Genomic DNA, 19762 nt, shown 5'->3' with positions numbered 1-19762 from the left:
CGCCCGCTGCCTGGACCGGCTGATGGCACCCTTGGCCGTGCCCAGGAGCAGTCCTACGAGGAGGCCCTCGGACCTACCCGCTCCCCTCCGCACAGGGTGCCCAAAGATCAGGAGAGTGGGACTGAAGTGCAGCCAGAATTTCAGGAGCAGCCCCTTCAAATAGTGGAACAGGGGCTGCAACCTTGTGCATTCAATAAAAACATGGAACACGGACTCCTCCAGACCGCAGAAATTGCAGGCGGCCTGGGAGTCCGTGAACCGGCTTAAAAATTTGTTGCACGGCACTGCTCCGTGCACCACCCTCCAGGCCAAGTCCCCGATGAATAGTGGGAGGACCCCTGCGTAGAGTGCCCTCCATCGGGGACCCCCGCCTCCTCCGGACGGCAAGATGGTACGCCATGGCGTGTCCGGACGGCCGGCGAGGATGGCAAAGTTGAGGGTGTGCAGGAGCAGCCCGTACAGGAAACCCCTCCGCGCGGAACTGAAAGGCACGGAGGGGATTTCCCCGAGGCGGCTCAAGTTGTGAGGCGCCGGCCCCCGAGGGAGGTTCCGGGGTTTGGCGCCGATGAGGAATTCCGTCCGGACGGGGGTCAGTTCGGACGGGATCTCCCCACGTGCTTGAGCCTCCTCGATACACCTAACGGAGTCAGGGCCCAGAGCTGTTTTTAGCGACTCGATGGCATCGGCCGCGCGGCGGACGTTGGCAGAATTTAGGCGCCGCGCCAGCATGACTGGCGCCATCCAGCCCGCTCCTCCGCCATCGAGCAGGTCCCTGACCCTGGTCACCTCACCAGCCACAGCCCTCTCTTCCGACCGCCACATAAAGCCTCGGCCGTGGAGGTACGGATTCCCGAGCAGCGGTTCCTGCAGGACGGCCGCCACTCCAGCCGCCGGAGAGCTGCGCTTGGTGGAGACTTTGTTCCAGACCCTGATGATTTCCCTGTAAAAGACAGGCAGCTCCCGGAGGGCGGTCCTGGCACCCCCCAAGTTCACAAACAGGAGCTGCGTGTCATAATTGAGGTCGAGCTGCTGGCGGAAGAAATACCTCGCCAGAGCGCACCACCTAGGAGGGGGCTCGACGTAAAGGTATCTCTGCAGGGTCTGAAGACGGAAAGTCGCGAGCTGGGCGCTGACGCACACCAACGACTGACCGCCCTCCTCAAGCGGGAGACTCAAGACCGCGGCAGAGACCCAGTGCTTCCTGTTGTTCCAGAAGAAGTCCACCAGCTTCTTCTGTATCTTGGCGACAAACGCAGGGGGAGGGGTCAAAGTGACCAGCCGGTACCACAGCATTGCGGCCACCAGCTGGTTTATGACTAGCGCTCGACCCCTGTAGGACAGCACTCGGAGCAGTCCTGTCCAGCGCCCTAGGCGAGCGGCGACCTTGGCCTCCAGCTCCTGCCAGTTCGCCGGCCAGGCTCCCTCGTCGGGGCTAAGGTAGACTCCCAGATAGAGGAGATGGGTCGTGCTCCAGGCAAAAGGCCTGAGCTCCTCCGGCAGGGAGTCCACCCGCCACTGACCCACCAGGAGTCCGGAACATTTCTCCCAGTTGATCCTGGCGGAGGACGCGGCCGAGTAAATCTCCTGGCACTCACGCATCCTCCGCAGGTCAGCGGGATCCTCTACCGCGAGGAGCACGTCATCGGCGTAAGCCGAGAGGACGACCTCCACGCCCGGCCCTTGCAGAGCCAGTCCCGTCAACCTCGTCCGCAAGAGGCGCAGGAAAGGCTCCACGCAAACGGCGTATAACTGGCCGGACATGGGGCATCCCTGGCGCACCCCTCTCCTAAAGCGAAGGGGCGCCGTCAAGGACCCGTTAACCTTAATCAGACACTCCGCGGCGGCGTACAAAAGTCGGATCCGGGCGACGAAATGCGTCCCGAACCCGAAAGCGCGCAGAGTTCCGAGCAGATAGTCGTGATCCACCCTGTCGAACGCCTTCTCTTGGTCGAGGGATAGGAAGGCGACCGACAGACCAGCCTCCTGGGAACAATGGATGAGGTCCCGGACCAGATGGATGTTGTCGTGGATTGTCCGGCCCGGGACCGTGTATGACTGGTCGGGGTGGATCATGTGGTCCAGCACGGCACCAAGGCGAGCAGACATCGCCCTGGCGAAGATTTTGTAGTCCGTGCTGAGGAGGGAGACCGGGCGCCAGTTCTTAAGGAGGCGGAGATCGCCCTTCTTAGGCAGCAGGACGATGACTGCCCTGCGCCAAGAGAGGGGCATCTCCCCGGTCGCCAGACTTTCCCCCAGGACCCGCGCGTAGTCGCTCCCCAGGACGTCCCAGAATGCCCTGTGGAACTCCACGGTCAGCCCGTCCAGCCCCGGGGATTTTCCCCTCGAGAGCCGGGCGAGGGCACCGGTCAGCTCCGCCAGGCTTAGCGGAGCTTCCAGATTTTCGGCGCCCTCCGGGCCGACCTTCGGCAGGTCCTCCCACAAAACTCTACGCGCTTCCTCGCTGGACGGATCCGGAGAGAACAGAGCCCCGTAATATTCACGGACCCTGTTGTTGACGCCCTCCGGATCCGAGACGAGAGAGCCGTCGTCGGCCAGCAGCGTCAAGAGCTGCTTACGGACACTCTGCCTTTTTTCCAGCGAGTAGAAGAAGGGGGAGCCGCGGTCCAGATCCCGCAGGAACCGGATCCGCGACCTCACGAACGCGCCTCGGGACCCGACGAGCTGCAGGTCCTTCAGCGCGGCCTTCTTCGCTTCGTACACCGTCCGCAGGGCCGGGTCCTGGACGACTTGACCGAGACGGGCTTCCAGGTCGAGCACCTCTTTTTCTAGGCGCCCGACTCTGGCCGCCCGCCTCTTGGTCGACCCCCTCGCGTACTCTTGACAGAAGACGCGGACGTGAGCCTTGCCCACGTCCCACCATAGCCTCAAGGAGGGGAAGCCCCCCTGCTTCCTTCTCCAGTCGGACCAGAATCGACGGAACGAGTCCTGGAACCGCACGTCCTCCAGCAGCCGGTTGTTAAAGTGCCAGTACGCGGACCCCGTCCTCGCGCGGAGCGAAGCGAGCTCCGCCCACACCAGGTGGTGGTCCGAACACGGCACCGGCCGCATGGAGGCCGCCGGGACGCAGGAAACGTACGCCCGAGACACGTAAAGGCGGTCGACTCTAGACCATCCAACTCCAGGCCTCACCCAAGTAAAGGCGCTGGAGTCGGGGTGGAGATTTCGCCAGACGTCCACCAAGTCGAAGGACCCGACCAGGTCCCTCAACTTCTCCATCGCCGTCATGCACTGCGGGGCACCGGAGCGGTCCCTCGCCTCGAGGGTGCAGTTAAAATCCCCCCCGAGGACAATGCAGTCGCCGACGTCGACGGAGCCAAGAAGAGCGGACACCTCTTCAAAGAAGCGCGTTTGCTGCGGGCCGGGATGAGGGGCGTACACGTTCACGAGATGGAGCGGCACGTCCCCCAGGCGAACCGTTACGTGCAGCAAGCGGCCTGGCACGGGCTCCTCGACCCCCAAGATCTCCGGCTGAAAATGCGGGCCCAGCAAGATGGCCACCCCACTAGAAATGGCGGTGAGGTGGCTCATGCGGACCTCTCCTTGCCATTCCAGGAGCCACGTGGCTTCGTCTCCCGGAACGGTGTGGGTTTCTTGCAGGAAGCACACCGCATATTTCCCCTCCCGCAGGAGCGAAAAATTGTCAAATCTACGGCGTGCCCCTCTGCCGCCGTTGATGTTGAGGCTGGCTATGGTTATCTTCATGGCAAAAGCATAGTGCAACCTCTACCTTAACCTATTGTGGGGGAGGGAGCGGAGTCTTTTGTTGAACTCCGCTCCCTCCGCAGCCCAGCGAGGAGTCCCTCGAGCTCGCGCAGCTCAAGGTGCTGCTCCTTTGTCAAGGTCCCGCCCGCGGCCAAGGTTTTAACGGCGGCGCGGACGGACCCCTTGATCAGCTCCGGCTCGGACCATTTTTCCAGGGCCAGTCGGGCTTGGTCGCGGCGACCCCGGCTCTGGGCCAAAAAGTCCCGGAGTTCCTTTGCAGGAACGAGGAGGGCCTCAGCGGCGGCCGCGAGCAGATCCACCGCCTCACTGGCGGTGGTCTCTAGGTCTTCACCCGCGTCCCCCACCGAGTCCCCGTCCTCCTCCGGGAGGTGGCCGCCAGCAGCCAGCCCATCGACCGCACTAGGTACGGCAAATGAACCGGCCGCTCCAACCGGCCCTGGCACTGCCCCGATCCCACCCCCAGGATCGTCGGCAGAGGAGTCCCCACTGGGCTCTTTTAAAAATGGTGCTGGGTCGGGAAATGACAGCGGAAGGGGTTCCCCCTCCGCCCCAGGAACCGGAGAACAAGGAGAGACCCGGCCATAGGAAATCCCCAGGCCCTCCAAGTGCTCCAGCTCCAAAGTAAGGGGCGAGGGTGGGTGTTCCTCCCCCTCCCCGCTGCCACCCCCCGGCCCAGCATCTACAGTGTCATAATTATTTGTTTCATTCTCTGCCGGGTCGAGCAAATCCCGGGGGAAGTTGGGTAATAGCTGGGCGGGCTCAGGTTCGGCCTTTTCGGCCTCGCCCGCCTCAGTCCCCGGGACGCCCGGCCCGGCGGCTACGCATTCCTCCGCGGTCCCCACGCCCCCCACGACAGGCAGATCTTCCACTCCATCCCCGGGAGGCAGAGGCTGGGCAGCCTCAACTGTCTCACCCTCCCCGGGGAAAGACTCCTCGCGCCTGCAGCGCAATTTGGGGGCGCTGGTGGGGGACGCGGGACACGCGGCGGGCACCGACTCCTCCGCGGAGGGATGTTGTTCCCCCTCCGCGTCATTGGGGCGGTGCCTCTTTTTGTTCCTGGGGGCGCGCGGAGTCAGGGAGACCTCCATGTCTGCCGAGGCCTCCCGCTCCGCCCCCCCCTTTTCCTTTTCTTGCCCGCGCCCGGGCCCCTCTGTGGTGTTGTTCAAGGGCTCGGGCACGGGCTCGGGGCACCCCGCGCTCGCCGGTGACGGGGTTGGGCTGAGCGCGGTGGTCAAATTATCCGGCGCACCGAGGGGACCCGCCTCTTGATGTTTTGTCTTCTTCCGCGCCTTCTTTCCGGTCGGACGCTCTCCCTCCCCCCCGCCGGAGGCCCTGAAAACAAAGGCCTCCGACGATGCCCGCGCACCCATGGCTCCCGGCACGCGGACGCAACTAGGGGGAGGGGTGGCGGCAGCGCCAGCCTTGGCCGCCTTCGGTGGTTTGGCGGCCTTGGAGGCGGGGCAGTTCTTGCGAACATGCCCCACCTCCCTGCAGGCATGGCACCGCACGCCGTCCGACGTCCAGAAGACGCGGTAGGCAGTCCCCTCGTGCACCACATTAAAGTGCCCTTCTGTCATGTCCTCCCGCGCCAGCCGGACAAAGAGCTGGCGGCGGAAGGAGAACACGTGGCGCAGGCTGTTCTCCCTGAGGCCGAGCGGTATGGGGTTGATCCCTGACCTTACCTCCCCCAGTTGTTGTAGGTGAGGGAGGAGGAGCCCAGCGGGAACAAAGGGCGGGACGTTTGAAATGATGACCCTCTGCGCGGTGGCCTCGAGAGGGTCCACCGGCAGGAACGTCCCGCCCACCGTGAGCCCCTTTTCAAGGGCCAGGGACACCGCCCGCTCCGACCCCAGGAAGAACACGGCCTTCCCAGACATCTTGGAGGCTGCGACAATGGCCGAGGGGCCGACTACCCCAGCCATCGCCCGCACGCACTCCTCAATGCTCATTGTGGGGTGAGTGTAGCTCTTGACCCCGTGTTTCCTGGTTATAAGTCTGAACGGTGGCAGGGCAGCGGGTGGCGCAGGAGGTGCCGTGGATGTGGACACCGCCTGCGCATACGTCCTTGCTGGCCCTGCCACCGGCGTGGATGGGGTCGCCATCACGGGGTCCCTTTAAGGGCTACACCCACCCCAAAGTCACAGGCCTTAATGGTCTTTAATGGCCTCTTATGTTAACTGAGCAGAGGAGCCCTTAACGAGGCACCTCTCCCCTCGTTGACAATTGGGGAGAGGCCTTGCTCCCTCTGCTCAGTTGTCTTAATTGGGTTTTTTTTATTAATTTGGAAGGAAAGGGTTCTCAGAGAGAGAGGGGAGAAACAGAGGGTAATGGAGAAAGAGAGAGGGGGGTGGGAAGGTGGGGGGGCTGCGAGGGCAGGTCTCCCCTCGCAGCTGTGGGTGGGTGCACTCCCCAGATGGCAAAACACAAAAGTCTTTGGGGTGGTCTTCAGGTGGGGGGAGAAGATGTCTTCACCTGGGGTAGCTGGAGCCACCAGGCACTCCTAACGATCCTCAATAGGGTGATTAATGACTCTTCAGCCTGGTAGCTCCAGCTATCCCAGGCTAGGCAAATGTGGGGGGGGTGGGGGGGGTTCCAATTGTGGGGGGGGCCCAGTTGTTAGCACAGCCCCCACGCACACTACCACACACACACACACACCCCCCGCGATGTTCCGGCCCTCAGTGGTCTTCTTTCCTCCCCCCACCGATACAACAAAGTCTGTTTGGGGAAATGCACCCACACCCACCTGTAGAAATGTTGAGTCTCCCTCCTTCCACACTGGATGTTGTTTGTCTTTTCCCCCTCTCTCCAACTCCTTGCAGAAATGATAAAGATGTTTAAAAGTTTTCTTTTCTCCTCCTCTCCCTCTGGATAAAGTTGAAGGTGAAGCCCCTTCCTTCCTTCTGTTCCTGGGCTGGTCTCAGGGCTCTCCAGGCAGGAGCTCAAGTTGCTTGCTGCTTCTCTCACTGCTCACAGCTCCAACTGAGCAGGAATCGCCTCTACTGCTCCACAATTGGTCCTTGTGCATGAAACTCTTTTAGAGTCTACCTGCGGAAACATAAAACATTAAAGAGTGCCACCCGACCTGGGTGACACTCCAGACATTTCCAAGGCCCATTTTTTTTTTCCCCCTTTTTTGTGTTTTTTTTTTTTGTTTTTTCATTTTTTTTTTGTTTTTTTTTTGGGCACTAAAATCACAATTTTTCCCCAGTGCCCCCTATAAAAGGGAAGGGGACACTAAAAGCACCGGCAATTAAAACAAATTAACTTTAAAACGTAAAATCAAATTAAAATTTGGTTGCCGGGCGTGATGATGCACTCCAGTCCCTCCGGTGCCCACCTCTCGCGGAAGGCCGCGAGCGTACCGGTGGACACCGCGTGCTCCATCTCCAAGGACACCCTGGACCGGATGTAAGAGCGGAAGAGAGGCAGGCAGTCAGGTTGAACGACCCCCTCGACCGCCCGCTGCCTGGACCGGCTGATGGCACCCTTGGCCGTGCCCAGGAGCAGTCCTACGAGGAGGCCTTCGGACCTACCCGCTCCCCTCCGCACAGGGTGCCCAAAGATCAGGAGAGTGGGACTGAAGTGCAGCCAGAATTTCAGGAGCAGCCCCTTCAAATAATGGAACAGGGGCTGCAACCTTGTGCACTCAATAAAAACATGGAACACGGACTCCTCCAGACCGCAGAAATTGCAGGCGGCCTGGGAGTCCGTGAACCGGCTTAAAAATTTGTTGCACGGCACTGCTCCGTGCACCACCCTCCAGGCCAAGTCCCCGATGAATAGTGGGAGGACCCCTGCGTAGAGTGCCCTCCATCGGGGACCCCCGCCTCCTCCGGACGGCAAGATGGTGCGCCATGGCGTGTCCGGACGGCCGGCGAGGATGGCAAAGTTGAGGGTGTGCAGGAGCAGCCCGTACAGGAAACCCCTCCGCGCGGAACTGAAAGGCACGGAGGGGATTTCCCCGAGGCGGCTCAAGTTGTGAGGCGCCGGCCCCCGAGGGAGGTTCCGGGGTTTGGCGCCGATGAGGAATTCCGTCCGGACGGGGGTCAGTTCGGACGGGATCTCCCCACGTGCTTGAGCCTCCTCGATACACCTAACGGAGTCAGGGCCCAGAGCTGTTTTTAGCGACTCGATGGCATCGGCCGCGCGGCGGACGTTGGCAGAATTTAGGCGCCGCGCCAGCGTGACTGGCGCCATCCAGCCCGCTCCTCCGCCATCGAGCAGGTCCCTGACCCTGGTCACCTCACCAGCCACAGCCCTCTCTTCCGACCGCCACATGAAGCCTCGGCCGTGGAGGTACGGATTCCCGAGCAGCGGCTCCTGCAGGAGGGCCGCCACTCCAGCCGGCGGAGAGCTGCGCTTGGTGGAGACTTTGTTCCAGACCCTGATGAGTTCCCTGTAAAAGACAGGCAGCTCCCGGAGGGCGGTCCTGGCACCCCCCAAGTTCACAAACAGGAGCTGCGTGTCATAATTGAGGTCGAGCTGCTGGCGGAAGAAATACCTCGCCAGAGCACACCACCTAGGAGGGGGCTCGACGTAAAGGTATCTCTGCAGGGTCTGAAGACGGAAAGTCGCGAGCTGGGCGCTGACGCACACCAACGACTGACCGCCCTCCTCAAGCGGGAGACTCAAGACCGCGACAGAGACCCAGTGCTTCCTGTTGTTCCAGAAGAAGTCCACCAGCTTCTTCTGTATCTTGGCGACAAACGCAGGGGGAGGGGTCAAAGTGACCAGCCGGTACCACAGCATTGCGGCCACCAGCTGGTTTATGACTAGCGCTCGACCCCTGTAGGACAGCACTCGGAGCAGTCCTGTCCAGCGCCCTAGGCGAGCGGCGACCTTGGCCTCCAGCTCCTGCCAGTTCGCCGGCCAGGCTTCCTCGTCGGGGCTAAGGTAGACTCCCAGATAGAGGAGATGGGTCGTGCTCCAGGCAAAAGGCCTGAGCTCCTCCGGCAGGGAGTCCACCCGCCACTGACCCACCAGGAGTCCGGAACATTTCTCCCAGTTGATCCTGGCGGAGGACGCGGCCGAGTAAATCTCCTGGCACTCACGCATCCTCCGCAGGTCAGCGGGATCCTCTACCGCGAGGAGCACGTCATCGGCGTAAGCCGAGAGGACGACCTCCACGCCCGGCCCTTGCAGAGCCAGTCCCGTCAACCTCGTCCGCAAGAGGCGCAGGAAAGGCTCCACGCAAACGGCGTATAACTGGCCGGACATGGGGCATCCCTGGCGCACCCCTCTCCTAAAGCGAAGGGGCGCCGTCAAGGACCCGTTAACCTTAATCAGACACTCCGCGGCGGCGTACAAAAGTCGGATCCGGGCGACGAAATGCGTCCCGAACCCGAAAGCGCGCAGAGTTCCGAGCAGATAGTCGTGATCCACCCTGTCGAACGCCTTCTCTTGGTCGAGGGATAGGAAGGCGACCGACAGACCAGCCTCCTGGGAGCAATGGATGAGGTCCCGGACCAGATGGATGTTGTCGTGGATTGTCCGGCCCGGGACCGTGTATGACTGGTCGGGGTGGATCATGTGGTCCAGCACGGCACCAAGGCGAGCAGACATCGCCCTGGCGAAGATTTTGTAGTCCGTGCTGAGGAGGGAGACCGGGCGCCAGTTCTTAAGGAGGCGGAGATCGCCCTTCTTAGGCAGCAGGACGATGACTGCCCTGCGCCAAGAGAGGGGCATCTCCCCGGTCGCCAGACTTTCCCCCAGGACCCGCGCGTAGTCGCTCCCCAGGACGTCCCAGAACGCCCTGTGGAACTCCACGGTCAGCCCGTCCAGCCCCGGGGATTTTCCCCTCGAGAGCCGGGCGAGGGCACCGGTCAGCTCCGCCAGGCTTAGCGGAGCTTCCAGATTTTCGGCGCCCTCCGGGCTGACCTTCGGCAGGTCCTCCCACAAAACTCTACGCGCTTCCTCGCTGGACGGATCCGGAGAGAACAGAGCCCCGTAATATTCACGGACCCTGTTGTTGACGCCCTCCGGATCCGAGACGAGAGAGCCGTCGTCGGCCAGCAGCGTCAAGAGCTGCTTACGGACACTCTGCCTTTTTTCCAGCGAGTAGAAGAAGGGGGAGCCGCGGTCCAGATCCCGCAGGAACCGGATCCGCGACCTCACGAACGCGCCTCGGGACCCGACGAGCTGCAGGTCCTTCAGCGCGGCCTTCTTCGCTTCGTACACCGTCCGCAGGGCCGGGTCCTGGACGACTTGACCGAGACGGGCTTCCAGGTCGAGCACCTCTTTTTCTAGGCGCCCGACTCTGGCCGCCCGCCTCTTGGTCGACCCCCTCGCGTACTCTTGACAGAAGACGCGGACGTGAGCCTTGCCCACGTCCCACCATAGCCTCAAGGAGGGGAAGCCCCCCTGCTTCCTTCTCCAGTCGGACCAGAATCGACGGAACGAGTCCTGGAACCGCACGTCCTCCAGCAGCCGGTTGTTAAAGTGCCAGTACGCGGACCCCGTCCTCGCGCGGAGCGAAGCGAGCTCCGCCCACACCAGGTGGTGGTCCGAACACGGCACCGGCCGCATGGAGGCCGCCGGGACGCAGGAAACGTACGCCCGAGACACGTAAAGGCGGTCGACTCTAGACCATCCAACTCCAGGCCTCACCCAAGTAAAGGCGCTGGAGTCGGGGTGGAGATTTCGCCAGACGTCCACCAAGTCGAAGGACCCGACCAGGTCCCTCAACTTCTCCATCGCCGTCATGCACTGCGGGGCACCGGAGCGGTCCCTCGCCTCGAGGGTGCAGTTAAAATCCCCCCCGAGGACAATGCAGTCGCCGACGTCGACGGAGCCAAGAAGAGCGGACACCTCTTCAAAGAAGCGCGTTTGCTGCGGGCCGGGATGAGGGGCGTACACGTTCACGAGATGGAGCGGCACGTCCCCCAGGCGAACCGTTACGTGCAGCAAGCGGCCTGGCACGGGCTCCTCGACCCCCAAGATCTCCGGCTGAAAATGCGGGCCCAGCAAGATGGCCACCCCACTAGAAATGGCGGTGAGGTGGCTCATGCGGACCTCTCCTTGCCATTCCAGGAGCCACGTGGCTTCGTCTCCCGGAACGGTGTGGGTTTCTTGCAGGAAGCACACCGCATATTTCCCCTCCCGCAGGAGCGAAAAATTGTCAAATCTACGGCGTGCCCCTCTGCCGCCGTTGATGTTGAGGCTGGCTATGGTTATCTTCATGGCAAAAGCATAGTGCAACCTCTACCTTAACCTATTGTGGGGGAGGGAGCGGAGTCTTTTGTTGAACTCCGCTCCCTCCGCAGCCCAGCGAGGAGTCCCTCGAGCTCGCGCAGCTCAAGGTGCTGCTCCTTTGTCAAGGTCCCGCCCGCGGCCAAGGTTTTAACGGCGGCGCGGACGGACCCCTTGATCAGCTCCGGCTCGGACCATTTTTCCAGGGCCAGTCGGGCTTGGTCGCGGCGACCCCGGCTCTGGGCCAAAAAGTCCCGGAGTTCCTTTGCAGGAACGAGGAGGGCCTCAGCGGCGGCCGCGAGCAGATCCACCGCCTCACTGGCGGTGGTCTCTAGGTCTTCACCCGCGTCCCCCACCGAGTCCCCGTCCTCCTCCGGGAGGTGGCCGCCAGCAGCCAGCCCATCGACCGCACTAGGTACGGCAAATGAACCGGCCGCTCCAACCGGCCCTGGCACTGCCCCGATCCCACCCCCAGGATCGTCGGCAGAGGAGTCCCCACTGGGCTCTTTTAAAAATGGTGCTGGGTCGGGAAATGACAGCGGAAGGGGTTCCCCCTCCGCCCCAGGAACCGGAGAACAAGGAGAGACCCGGCCATAGGAAATCCCCAGGCCCTCCAAGTGCTCCAGCTCCAAAGTAAGGGGCGAGGGTGGGTGTTCCTCCCCCTCCCCGCTGCCACCCCCCGGCCCAGCATCTACAGTGTCATAATTATTTGTTTCATTCTCTGCCGGGTCGAGCAAATCCCGGGGGAAGTTGGGTAATAGCTGGGCGGGCTCAGGTTCGGCCTTTTCGGCCTCGCCCGCCTCAGTCCCCGGGACGCCCGGCCCGGCGGCTACGCATTCCTCCGCGGTCCCCACGCCCCCCACGACAGGCAGATCTTCCACTCCATCCCCGGGAGGCAGAGGCTGGGCAGCCTCAACTGTCTCACCCTCCCCGGGGAAAGACTCCTCGCGCCTGCAGCGCAATTTGGGGGCGCTGGTGGGGGACGCGGGACACGCGGCGGGCACCGACTCCTCCGCGGAGGGATGTTGTTCCCCCTCCGCGTCATTGGGGCGGTGCCTCTTTTTGTTCCTGGGGGCGCGCGGAGTCAGGGAGACCTCCATGTCTGCCGAGGCCTCCCGCTCCGCCCCCCCCTTTTCCTTTTCTTGCCCGCGCCCGGGCCCCTCTGTGGTGTTGTTCAAGGGCTCGGGCACGGGCTCGGGGCACCCCGCGCTCGCCGGTGACGGGGTTGGGCTGAGCGCGGTGGTCAAATTATCCGGCGCACCGAGGGGACCCGCCTCTTGATGTTTTGTCTTCTTCCGCGCCTTCTTTCCGGTCGGACGCTCTCCCTCCCCCCCGCCGGAGGCCCTGAAAACAAAGGCCTCCGACGATGCCCGCGCACCCATGGCTCCCGGCACGCGGACGCAACTAGGGGGAGGGGTGGCGGCAGCGCCAGCCTTGGCCGCCTTCGGTGGTTTGGCGGCCTTGGAGGCGGGGCAGTTCTTGCGAACATGCCCCACCTCCCTGCAGGCATGGCACCGCACGCCGTCCGACGTCCAGAAGACGCGGTAGGCAGTCCCCTCGTGCACCACATTAAAGTGCCCTTCTGTCATGTCCTCCCGCGCCAGCCGGACAAAGAGCTGGCGGCGGAAGGAGAACACGTGGCGCAGGCTGTTCTCCCTGAGGCCGAGCGGTATGGGGTTGATCCCTGACCTTACCTCCCCCAGTTGTTGTAGGTGAGGGAGGAGGAGCCCAGCGGGAACAAAGGGCGGGACGTTTGAAATGATGACCCTCTGCGCGGTGGCCTCGAGAGGGTCCACCGGCAGGAACGTCCCGCCCACCGTGAGCCCCTTTTCAAGGGCCAGGGACACCGCCCGCTCCGACCCCAGGAAGAACACGGCCTTCCCAGACATCTTGGAGGCTGCGACAATGGCCGAGGGGCCGACTACCCCAGCCATCGCCCGCACGCACTCCTCAATGCTCATTGTGGGGTGAGTGTAGCTCTTGACCCCGTGTTTCCTGGTTATAAGTCTGAACGGTGGCAGGGCAGCGGGTGGCGCAGGAGGTGCCGTGGATGTGGACACCGCCTGCGCATACGTCCTTGCTGGCCCTGCCACCGGCGTGGATGGGGTCGCCATCACGGGGTCCCTTTAAGGGCTACACCCACCCCAAAGTCACAGGCCTTAATGGTCTTTAATGGCCTCTTATGTTAACTGAGCAGAGGAGCCCTTAACGAGGCACCTCTCCCCTCGTTGACAATTGGGGAGAGGCCTTGCTCCCTCTGCTCAGTTGTCTTAATTGGGTTTTTTTTATTAATTTGGAAGGAAAGGGTTCTCAGAGAGAGAGGGGAGAAACAGAGGGTAATGGAGAAAGAGAGAGGGGGGTGGGAAGGTGGGGGGGCTGCGAGGGCAGGTCTCCCCTCGCAGCTGTGGGTGGGTGCACTCCCCAGATGGCAAAACACAAAAGTCTTTGGGGTGGTCTTCAGGTGGGGGGAGAAGATGTCTTCACCTGGGGTAGCTGGAGCCACCAGGCACTCCTAACGATCCTCAATAGGGTGATTAATGACTCTTCAGCCTGGTAGCTCCAGCTATCCCAGGCTAGGCAAATGTGGGGGGGGTGGGGGGGGTTCCAATTGTGGGGGGGGCCCAGTTGTTAGCACAGCCCCCACGCACACTACCACACACACACACACACCCCCCGCGATGTTCCGGCCCTCAGTGGTCTTCTTTCCTCCCCCCACCGATACAACAAAGTCTGTTTGGGGAAATGCACCCACACCCACCTGTAGAAATGTTGAGTCTCCCTCCTTCCACACTGGATGTTGTTTGTCTTTTCCCCCTCTCTCCAACTCCTTGCAGAAATGATAAAGATGTTTAAAAGTTTTCTTTTCTCCTCCTCTCCCTCTGGATAAAGTTGAAGGTGAAGCCCCTTCCTTCCTTCTGTTCCTGGGCTGGTCTCAGGGCTCTCCAGGCAGGAGCTCAAGTTGCTTGCTGCTTCTCTCACTGCTCACAGCTCCAACTGAGCAGGAATCGCCTCTACTGCTCCACAATTGGTCCTTGTGCATGAATCTCCAAAAGTTAGTTTGCAGGTGCAGCAGGTAATCAGGAAGGCGAATGGAATGTTGGCCTTCATTGCGAGAGGGATGGAGTACAGAAGTAGGGAGGTCCTGCTGCAACTGTATAGGATATTGGTGAGGCCGCACCTGGAGTACTGCATGCAGTTTTGGTCACCTTACTTAAGGAAGGATATACAGAGACGATTCACTAGGCTGATTCCGGCGATGAGGGGGTTACCTTATGATGATAGATTGAGTAGACTGGGTCTTTACTCGTTGGAGTTCAGAAGGATGAGGGGTGATCTTACAGAAACATTTAAAATAATGAAAGGGACAGACAAGATAGATGTTAATTCCTGGATTCTTTTACTTCAATCTGGTTCAGTAAAATTACTGAGTCGAATACCTCTTGTGCTTTGAACAAAGCAGTCTTTATTACCGGCCAGTAAGACCTATCAGACAGAAGATATACTCTCTGGATAGAGTGTACACACTCCCTACGGATAGGTGAAGTTACATCGTAAAGCGTTAACAGTTATACAGTTTTGAAATCAGATAGCAAAATACAAATGGATTGACAGTCTAACTCAGACACTCATTAGTCAATCTATATGAGATGTTCTTCTTGAAAGCTCAAGTATTGCCTCCAAATGTTTCAATCTAATGGTGTGACTATTTACTGAGACCTTGCAATTCTGCAGATGTATTTCATGTTACAATTATATATTATTGGCAGGATTAGTGACTTGAAACCTTGAGACAGACTGTTAGCTATGCTGATGTTGCACTATTTGCAATCTGACATTCTCCCAGCTATTCTACCATGGCTTATACATTTTCATATATCCCGTTTACTTTACTGTCCTTAATTCCATATATTCCGTTCAGATATCCACATCCCCCCTTTTATCATTCTATGATAACATTTAGGATCATTCTATGAGTATTGCGTTGTTGAGTAGTTCTCTAGTTTGTTGGATCATAACCCGGGAACCCTTGACCACAAGAGGGTCTGCTAACCTTGTCATTGCTTTACAGCAGAGGTTAAGGCAACCAACAATCAAACAGCAGGTAATTATTATGATGAGAACAATTGCCCCATGTATTAGATAGGATCTCCAAATTCCACCCAGAAACCAATCAAACCTGCTAAGTTCTTTTGCTGGTGTGGATAACTTTTTCACCTCCCTCCTTATGTGATCGGCAAGGTGGGTTATGTTTTCTGAACTATCAGGAATGTAAGTGCAACATTCAGATCCTATCAGGGCACACGTTCCCCCTTTCTCAGCTAACAGGTAATCGAGGGCCATTCGGTTTTGTAATGCTACGGTCCTTATCGCTACCATTTCAGCTGTGATGCCCTCCAGAGCCTCAGCAGTGCGGTTAGCTACCTGTTCCAATATCGTTTCTTTGAATCCATCTAACAGTCTCAGTTAGGGTCAGGGGAACGGTGCGCAAAGGAATTCCCCCTTTGGAATGTATAGGGATATGTGAACACACCCAGCATCTAGTGAAGTGCCCTTTTTCCGCATAAACGTAAGACATATACAAAAAGGTGTTTACATGGAGCTCTCGCCTTTGTCTTCCTTCCCGTGCACCAAAACTGTCATATATCAACACTATTATGCAGACAGTAGCATACAGACACAGTCTCATCTTATAAATAGTCCAATTATTTAGCTGATAAAAAGAGTTCTGTTTTCACGTTTCCCTTCAGGTCTCCGTCAGTGTATTTGGCTGTCTGACAGGTAAGAGTTCAAACTGATCCTCCTTCAACTGCCTTGTTCAGCTATAGGGAGGAGGAGATCTGGAACAGAAACAGGAATTAGACTAACCAGCAAAATTTGTTTAAATGGTGATGAGCTTGCAGTGGTGCAGGTGAACCCAGGCACTTTTCCCCTCAACCTTGGCTGCAGTGGGGGTAGTGAGTGACACCTAAAAAGGCCCCTCCTATTGTGGCTCTAATCCCTTCCGAATCCATACTTCCCTGGTGCCACGAGGGACAATTCGGGTAAAACTGGGAGGTTGAGGTGAGCATCTTGAACCTGGTTGTGAACTAGTCGCAGAGCCTGAGTCAGAGAAAGAACATAGGTGGTCATCAGTCTAGCTGAGATCTCATATCTAGGAACAATTTCCCTCATTAACACCTTAACAACAGTCTGAGTCTTATTGTCCAGGTTAGGGTAGGCTTCAATCCATCTGCTAAACACATCTACTATTACTAACACATATCTGTAACACTGAACTTTTTGCAACTCAATGTAGTCCAACTGAAATGTCTCAAAGGGACCTTCGGGTAGGGGCGTTTTACCCCAATCACAGGGGACTCCCTTCCCTGGATTATGTTGCTGGCCAACCAGGCAACGACTACTGATGTTCTGGGTGAGCGCCTGGAGTTTAGGGTGCCACCAAGTAGCCAAAAGTGTGTCACTCGTGGTCCTTGCTCCACAATGAGTAGCAAAATGCAGACATTCTATAACCCATGAGGCCAACTCGTCAGACATGCAAGTCTGTTCCGCGGGAGTGGTCCAGAGTTTAGAAACATTGTCATAAGTACATGCATAATATTTCCACAACAGTTTATCTTTTTCAGGAGCGTCCCCCTGTGCTTTTATAACATCTTGGATGGTTGGCATTGGTTTTTCCGAGGCTAACTTATCCTTCGCAGGATTTTTAGTCTGACTCATAATTTTGGGCACTACCATCTGTTGGTCACGAGAGGCCTGTTTGGCCTCTTGGTCAGGACAACGATTCCCTATATCAACCAGAGAATTTCCGGTAGGTTGGGCGGTACATTTGACAATGGCAATGCGTTTGGGGAACATGAGGGCTTGCAACAAATCAGATACTAGCTGTTTGAGATATCTCATTCCCCTGTGAGGTTAGGAATCCCCTATTTTTCCATAATTGTCCGAAATCATGCGCCACCCCAAAGGCATACCTAGAGTCGGTATAGATATTGACTTTGAGATCTTTGGCCAAGATACAGGCTTGGGTGACGGCGAATTGTTGAGCAGAATTCCAAGACCTGATTCTCCTGGTTTACTATGGCGTATCCTGAGATTCGTGTATCTTCTGGATTAATAGAAGTACTTCCGTCAACATACATAAACAATCATGACTGGGTTCTTCCTCATCTTGGGGTGGCTCAGTAAGAATACAGTCTGGATCTTCCATCAACTAAATCTTCCCTGACTGATGTGGCCTCTTAAATTAAAGATAAGCAATCATGACTGGGTTCTTCCTCATCTTGGGGTGGCTCAGTAAGAAAACAGGCCGGATTAATTGCAGTACAGTGCCGAAAAGTCAGTTTAGGATTGCCTGTGATTTCAGTGGGTTCTGTCGGATAGAGGGCCAGTCCACATTGCCCTGCACTGGGATCTCAATTAATGGGAGTATAACCCACTTGGAAGGGGTCCTCTGCCCACACATGGGGATCCACATAATCAGGTATGTCCAAGCCAGTATGATGCCGTAGAGTTGTTAATACTTTCTCGGGGTCCCCATTAAATTGGACTGTTCGGCCATGTTTTACGATTTGCACATCCCAGCTGGTAGGGTCAGCCTCATCTATGGCCTTGCGTACCATAACTCCCAAATCTTTAGCATGGTGAGGGGCTAATACTTCATGAGCAATATGCGGTGCCATTGTTAGGGGCTGTTTCCACAGATTCTTATCCACTTCCACAAAATCTGCCTCTCTTTCCAGTCCAGTCACTCTAGCCCTTAATAGAATTCCCTTCACTTCCCCTTCATGATCCTGATAAAAGTTCTGCAGGTCCTGATTCTTTCCACTGGGATCGTATGCTAGGGTCACGTGATAGGGTGCCTGCGGCAGGTCCAGAGACCACCACTGAGGGGTTCTAGTGGTATAATACTGCCGCTTAAGGGTTTCCTGTTTTACAATAATCCCATTATCTCCATGCTCCAAATGCAACTGGAATTTGCAAAGGAGGTCTCTAGCCATCAAGTTACAGTCCAGATTGGTTGTGATAACAACTCGATGTTCCACCGATTCTTCCTGGTAACCCATTTTAACCGGTTCTGACACTGGGAATGTCGAGATTTGTCCCAGGAATCCTGAAAGTTCCTGTGTTTCAGTAGAAGCAGGGAGTTTAAGCTTTGATTGTACAGAAGACATGAAGGCTCCCGTATATATCAAAAAGGGTTGCCACTCATTCAGAATGGGTTCGTCGTCCGGGGAGGATCCCTGCACAATCAAGCTGCGTAGTCAATCGGGGGACAATTGACCAAAGGGGTTGTTCTGGGAGAAGTTAGTGTAAGATCCTCCTCTCCCCCCTTGCCCCCCTCCTCTTCCTCCTCTTCCTTTTCCATGCTGACGGTAGGGGCAATTTTTATTCCAATGTCCTTCCTGCCCACAATTAAAACAGTCAATTCCTCTTACCCAGTCCCGGCCTCTTCCCATACCATGCCGGGGACAATAGGGAGGTTTATTAGCAGGGCTCGGGCCGTTTGGTTGTTTAGTATAACCGTATCCTTGCTTATCCATCCAATCCTGTATGCCACACTACGGTTCTATTGATCCTTCCTCCCGAGATGGCTCTTCCTTTCTAGTCACGTATTTAGTCTTGACCCGGGTTGGGGGCGCACCTCCCCCCTCCCCTTTCTTTTTCTGCCAATAATATCTAACTGCCCTTTCCATCTGTCCGGATAGCGTGAGCAATCAAATAGTTGTTTGAAGATCACAGACATCTATAGAGAGGTGGTCTGCAGCTTGTTGTGCATCAGGGTTTGGCATTGGTCTGACAGGGAATTGGTGTCGGGACTTTGGGATCTTGGAAATCATTTCTAGGCCGGAGGATGTTTCAGAGCTGTCTGACTGCTTGACAGTTCTGCGTCTCGATCGGCGGGGGTGTTTGCTATGTCTTTCACAACTTGGACTGGTAGGTTGACTAGAAGATTTACGGGACTGTTTGTGATGTTGAGATATAGTTCTGCCCTTTCGAGTGTGAGATCTGGTCCTTTCGGCTATATTGCCTGTGAACTGGGGATCCGAATCGCTATCAGAGGATGAGGAGTCAGTTTGGGTTTGTTGCTTTGGTGATATGTGGTTGTTCCTAACTCTTTTTACCGGAGTGTTAGGTGGAGGGTGTTGGGAAGAGGACTGGAGCAAGAGGCCAGGGGGTGCGGGAGGCGCCGTTGGGCGCTGAGTCAGTGGCCACTCATCAATTTCATCATCAGCCTCGGTTAACACAAAGCCAGCCATTTTAACTTGTAGTTGATCAATACCTTTCTCAGAGGTCCCAGAGGATCTCTTAGCAAGTTTCTCGTGCGCACATTCATTCTTTTTTTTTAAAGACGTCTACAGTTTTAACATGTGTTCCCTCTGTCAATGCAAGTCCTAATTTAATAGCATTTGTTTGCCAACTCGATAGAAGTGATGCATCTTTTAATTTCTGACAATAATGTCGCCAGGTTGCAATTAAATTTTTTTATCCCCTTTTCCTCGTCCCCTTCTCCAAATTAATCCCTGTGCTTTTTTTTTTACCTCTCCGCTTCTAATGTCACTTAGAGGCCACTGGTCATCCCCTAATAATTTGTTCAGGGCTCCTGATAATTTTCTAAAGTCTTCAGCTCTTTCAGGGAATTCCTCACATAGCTTTTGTAGCGGATTATCCGCATCCGTGGTTTTATCTAACTGATTACCCATTTTCACACTGCCCCTCGTATTACTGTGTCGCTACGCGTTCGTGTCGTCATGCAATTTAAACAAACTTAAAAATAGACACAGACTTTACAGAACTAACACGGACTTTAACTAACTCCAAATAACCA

This window comes from Pristiophorus japonicus, chromosome 7, assembly GCF_044704955.1.
Source record: "Pristiophorus japonicus isolate sPriJap1 chromosome 7, sPriJap1.hap1, whole genome shotgun sequence".
Lineage (NCBI taxonomy): Eukaryota > Metazoa > Chordata > Chondrichthyes > Pristiophoridae > Pristiophorus > Pristiophorus japonicus.
Note: the sequence above shows the minus strand (reverse complement) of the source record.